Consider the following 6,646-nt stretch of genomic DNA (forward strand, 5'->3'; position numbering starts at 1 on the left):
CAGTCAACAAAGCATCTGGCTTGTGTTCTTGGATTAGAGTGTAATTGTGGTTCTCTTGAGTAATTATGGTATTTGTATTTTCTTTAATTAATTCAGTATAATGTTATTTAAAAATTGTTGTGTTGTTGAAGAAGAACCGTGCCAGATGCGTACGTTGAGTCACACTCCCACACACAGAACAGTTACTCTTGTGCTTGTTGTTGCGTTGGTTTTATAGTTGCTGGGGACTTAATTAATTAACTGTGTTAATGAAAATTTCCATTTCATTCCTTGTTGTTGTTCTATGCAGTCAGATAGCGTAATAATACTAGTCAGGGCCAACCGTTACGAGACTTCGTAAACGGACAGACAGCTACTAAAGCAAAAATTAAAATTATTTGCATTTCATAGAATTAAGCCCCCATGCAACTGCTTCTTGAGGAAGATGACGAACTGCTTGTTCCACTCCACTAATGATCTCAACCACCGATAACTTACGTGGAGCTGGGGCAAAGTTCAATCCTTTACTGAGAGCCGAGATGGTAGCTTCATCAAGTTCCTTGTCCGAGAAGTTGATAACAGTGCGGTGAATGCCGTTTGACTCAGTAGTTCCTTGACCACGGTTAAGCCGCTCTAATTTATCGGCCTGTTTCGCCGTAGTCCTGCTTAAATTGGCTCGTTGGTGTGCCGCCAAAGTCATATCCACCCATTCCCAGACCAATGGTGAGAGGACTCCGGCCAGAAATAAATGGCAACTAAATAACAGGCGAGCGTTCATGTCTAGTTCATACCTGGTATGACGTATCCTCTCTTTCACAATAGCATGGCTGGTCTTTCGTAAAATTCTGTTTACTGCAGCGCTTCTGATGTGGTGTTTGACGACTGCAAACTTCGGTACTACCTCCTTGTCACGACAGCGTTGTAAAAAAGCCAGATTGCTCAGCAACTGAGACTGTTTCAGGCGCAGCTTCCCCAACGGCTATGCACTTAGCAACACTTGGAAGAGTGCACTGGATAAAGAAAAATCGCAGAGAAAAACTTGTCGCAATTTACATCCTGATTCAAGGGATGGCGCTGCAAGCAACGCGGGATAGTAACTACATCTATGGAAGTAGAGGGCACCACTTCACTACGCGCCATATCGCTGTTACTATGACGTATTCCAGCCAATCAGAAGCCGTCCTTTGCATATAAAAGTGGGAACTTCGTTAGTTCACGACAGTCAGTTTTTGCCCTGACGACGACCATGGAGGTAGTGGTCGAAAGCTTGGAGTTTTATCCGGAATTGACGCGGCATGTACACCGAGAGATTTTTACTCAACCTTCAAATGCATTAGTTGAACAAGTAAGATGAAGTACCCAACGTTTAACATCTATATACCCGAAATGACAAAAATGATTACAATTTTTCTGTTTTATAGTTTTAACTCCAACTTCAAAGTACAAAACATCAGAAAAAATCGTGCAAAACGAAAATAAAATGAATAGCTTCCAAAGTAGATTATTTGGATGTACATGTCAACCATAATCCTCAGGTTACGCATTTGCATAATTTAAAATGAAATCACTATTAGAAAATCAGTTAAAGTTATCACAGCTACCCATGACGAAATCGAAATACAAAATCTTAATGTCAATAGGGGGCAATCTGAAAGCAAAATTTTAAAAACGCAATGCTATAGAATTTTTAAAAAAGGAAGAAGACACCCATAATAATAAAATTCGTGAAACACTGGTAACAGACTTACAAATGGTGAAGGCGAAATATTTCATAATAATTTAATATACGAATTACACGATATTTTCCCACAAGAGCTTCTCGTCAATCGACAAGCAGAACTTTAAGGCTACAGTTTTAACAGCCACAAATGGGAATGCCTAAAAGGTTACACCAAAAACAAACAGAACAGAAAAACATAGCCTATCAACAGCATAAGTAGCAGCTTAATCAAAATGGATAATATGAAACGAGCACTCACGAAATAACAATGACGCCATTCTTCTCTGCTGGCCATCTACACAAATCAATGAACAAATATATCTAATGATGCAGTGCTTTCACGCACATCAGAATGGCTCGAGAACATGAACAGGACTAACTGGTCACAGACAGGATGCTGTTTACAAACCACTCATGATAATGACTCTAAGTATTACCCGCATCATAATAAACTTCTTTAATACAGTTGCGCTCACACAAGCTTCCATATCATGTAAGTTAAAGAGCCTATGAAAAGGATGAAAACCAAATGAAACAAGTTTTACAAGCGAAATGTTAATAAACAAGCACCAGCGATCGACATACCCGACACAGGTCGTAATAAGCTCTGTAGAAGCATTAACCGGAATAGGAGAATATAAACACATAGCAGGAAGGGGAAATCTACTGCCTACGTGCAAACGCACGAGTACCAACTTGGCGACGCGCCTACAGGGAAATAACAGCCGCACGCTAGGTACTACTAACAGACAATAAAACCTAAACACGTCATACACGCAAACAGCACAAGCACCAGGCTGGCGGGGTCCCTAGAATGCGAAATGATAGCCGCGCAGTAGGGTATTACTCGAGGACAATATTATTGCACCTGGGACTGAGTATACTTGGGTCGTCGTATCCTGAGTTTTTATCGTGATATTTCACGGGGATACACTTATCTAGTAGTATATGAGCAACTGTCGTGAAAACTTTCAGAGTGTGATGTGGTTTCCTTAGACATCGCTGTACGTGTTTACTGCAACGTCCCCGCGTGTTTCTGATAATTGCAACGGGAGTCCCAGTGCAATAATATAGTGGTCGTGTAAGACTGCCAAAGGACATTATGACATAAGCACGTACTACGCGCAAATACTGTAAGTACCAGCTTGGCGGCGACCCTGAAATATGAAATGACAGCCGCCCACTAGGGTACTGCTGACAGACTTTCAACAACAGAACAACGCACTAAGAGAATGAAAGACACGCGCTACACACCAAACAACAGACTTACCATAGGATATAACGATCGCGAGCATACTGTACTTTACAAGAGAGTGAAACATAGAAATCAAATACAAGCTGCCACCAAATGGACACATCATACAAATGAACATCAAAAGACATCGGACGTCAGATAAATCATGATAGCTGATCACTCGGTGCGCTTAAGGTGATATTTAAAATCTTGTACAGTCACACGACGACTCACAACGCGTGGTCACTGAAATCCCTGGGCTAGCAGGACAAAGCGGATGAGATTATATTTGTGGAAAGGGGCCAAAATAAGTTACTGTCAGTTGCACTCATCATATAAACTTTATTTGTTAAAACACACAATCACACAAGCAAGAATCAAAAACTCTCAAGGTTTTAACGAAAGACCTCATTTGATTTAGTTTAGATCGGCTGAAGGCCACATCGACAACCCAAGGCACAAGGCCTAAGCAATGAATTGAGGTACAGGAGTTGTTCTGGAGGTTTCACTTCTTTAAAAAGAAATTTTTCTATCTTCAATATAAATAGGCTGAAAGCCTTAGCTTAAATTTTTCCCATAGAACTCGGCTGAAGGCCACACATTAATCAAGAAACTGTTACGGCTTAAGGCTGAGACAAAGATTTTCAGTGTTTAGTCTAAATAGGCTGAAACTCGGCTGAAGGCCGCATATCAACAAAAAATTTTAATGGCTTAAGGTCTAAGAAGAAGAGCTATCAATTTGAAAAGGCTGAATGCCTTATCTTAAAATATTTCGTGTAAAACTCGGCTGAAGTCCTCATGCCGAAGAATAACAATCTTATGACTTAAGGGCAAGACATGGATTCTGAATAGAGTTAAAACTCGCCTGAAGGCCACACACCATGCAGAAAACAATTTTACGGGTAAAGGCCTAAAAGGAAGAGCTTCTAATTTTCAACTAAAATAGGCTAAAGGCTTTATCCTAAAATGCTCCACATAAAACTCGGCTGAAGGCCACATATGAAAACCAAACAATCTCACGGCTTAAAGCCCAGGCAAATAAATTTCCAATTATTAATTTAAGCTGGGAAACTCGGCTGAAGGCCAGATATGAACTTGAAACAAATCTAGGCTTAAGGCCTATACACAAGGAATTTTCAATTTTAATGCTGAAAGGCTGAAACTCGGCTGAAGGTCACATACTAAACAAGTAACATTTTTTCTTTTCTTTTTTTTACGGCTTAAGGCCTAAGAAGAAGCCTTACAATTTTAATAAGCTAAAACTCAGTTAAAGGCCACACAGAGTACTTAAGACTAAAAAGAAAATCACTTCATAAAACACAAGGAGCGGCGCTCAGAAGGTTCCAAGGGTCGGCCTGGGACGGTAACACTAACGCACGTTTAGGTGAGACAGGCAGCCAGACCAACAACCTCTTAATCGGAAGGCAACCCAACCAAAATCCAGCTGACTAACCAACCAACAAGATCAGTTCTGCTCCACCCGACCGGGAAAACGACACCAAGATGTCAATAGCACAACGTTCTGGATACTGGAGCCCCAATCCAGCCTAGTCAGAATAAACGCCCAAAACTACCAACACATCTCAGCTGTCGAACTACACGCCGTGCTGTGCAGTGGCAACACGACGAGGAAAATACACTGCCAAAAATTACGTCGGCGCCCAGGACAGGTAACCGGAACGTCAACGGCTACAAGGCAGAAGATATGGCTGTTGCATTTCATTAATGAAGGAATGAATTAAATTAAGTTAAACGCCACACAGGAAAACGGCTGCAACTCTAGCCGACTTCAATTCACACACATTGTCGCTCGCGAGAATCTTCCAGAAAGCGACAACCAGGATCAAATGAAGAGATGTGATGGCAGTTGAGGCTTTATAGTAGGTTAAGTGAGCACTCAACTTGATTGTCCAGGATCGGTGGGCGACGAAGAAGCGCCTCACAACTCCAACCGCACGGCGCCGCCAGCGGCTCCGGGCTGACCATGCGCCACGGAGACTTCCTCGCTGATCTGCCCCAACCGACCGACTGCCACGCACAGCACACCCAGATATATATCCGCCACACCAAAGGTAGTACAGCAGTACTACTATCGATAGACGCTGCGGCTGCCACTCACGGAGAGAAGATAGCAACGTTATGGCGGTCTCCGAAGAAGAAATAAGACACCACTGGACTGCAACTAATGATAAAAAACAAGGCATTACGGGAGACAGCCACAACTCCTCAGTCACCAAAAGCATAGCAGAAAAATATTTAACAACTTAAGCGGCCTCATATGACGGTCAGACAGCACAAGGCGTACGTAACCAAGGAGCCGGAATGTAAAGAACTCAGAGGAATAGGCAGAAACTTTCACATAATGCTTAAGGCGACGCTCGCCATTAACGTTTGCACCATTTTGGGAAAATAAGATAATTCCATGCTGCTGTTAGGGCCCCAAGGATGTAAGGCTGGTCGAATCCATATCACTCACTGACAGCAACAAACACAAGGCCAGGCCGTCACTTGCTCCATACTCGGATGTGCACAGACGGAGAAAACGTGCTGCGTCCATCGTGGCCCACCAAAAGCATCGAGCGCCTCCAGTCAGTCAATTCCAATGCCTCCACAAGCCAGCCAGCACACAGCCTAACACTGAGATGACGAATGTCATCGGATGCCTCCTAATATCGTGTCGGACCTCCTTTTTACTGGAGTAGTGCTGCAACTCCGTGTAACATAAAAAAAACACTCCGTCTACAGGCCACAAGTGGCCCATCGGGTCCATCCGACCGCCGCGTCATCCGCAATGGAGGACACGGATAGGAGGGGCGTGGGGTCAGTACACCGCACTCCCGGCCGTTATGATGCCGCTACTATTCGGTCGAGTAGCTCCTCAATTGGCATCACGAGGCTGAGTGCACCCCGAAAAATGGCAACAGCACATGGCTGCCTGGATGGTGACCCATCCAAGTGCCGGCCACGCCCGACAGCGCTTAACTTCGGTGATCTCACGGGAACCGGCGTATCCACTGCGGCAAGGCCGTTGCCCCCATGTTACATGGACTCAAGAAATCGTTGAAAGTCCTCTGCAGAAATACTGAGCCATACTGCGTCTATAGCTGTCCATAATTGTGGAAGTGTTGCCGACGCAGCCTGTTGTGCACGAACAGACCTTTCGGTTATGTCCCATAAATGATCGATGGGATTTATGTCGGGCGGTCTGAGTGGCCAAATCATTCGATCGAATTTTCCAGGATGTGCCTCAATCCAATAACAAACAATTATGGCACGGTAGTGACTTGGCGCATTGTCCTCCATAAAAAATCCATGGTTGTTCGGGCACATGAAGTCCATAACATTTTACAATTGCAAATCTTGAGAATTATAACTGTAAAAAGCTTCTCTGATAACGGAGATATACAAACAGCACAGCTGCAAATTCTCTCCAAGTAGCCGATCATAACCATTTCCATAACCATGATCGGCTCAGTTGGAACACAGGACCCAGTCCATTCAAAATGAACACAGCCTACTCCATTATGGAGCCACCACCAGCTTGCACAGTGCCTTATTGACAACCTGGGTCCATGGCTTTGTGAGGTCAGCGCCGCACTCGAACGCTACCATCAAATGAAATGCCGACTCATCTGACCAGGCCACGTTTTTCCAGACGTCTATGGTCCAATATGGTGACGAGCCCAGGAGAGGTGCCGCAGACATAGTGGTGC

The 6,646-nt window shown here is 43.9% G+C and overlaps 1 pseudogene; it reads right to left on the minus strand.

The window, feature by feature from the left end:
- Positions 1-5,848: 5,848 nt before the first annotated feature.
- LOC126254084 (5S ribosomal RNA) lies at positions 5,849-5,966 on the minus strand (annotated as a pseudogene).
- Between the last annotated feature and the right edge of the window lie 680 nt (positions 5,967-6,646).

This window comes from Schistocerca nitens, chromosome 4, assembly GCF_023898315.1.
Source record: "Schistocerca nitens isolate TAMUIC-IGC-003100 chromosome 4, iqSchNite1.1, whole genome shotgun sequence".
In the NCBI taxonomy this organism is placed as follows: Eukaryota; Metazoa; Arthropoda; class Insecta; order Orthoptera; family Acrididae; genus Schistocerca; species Schistocerca nitens.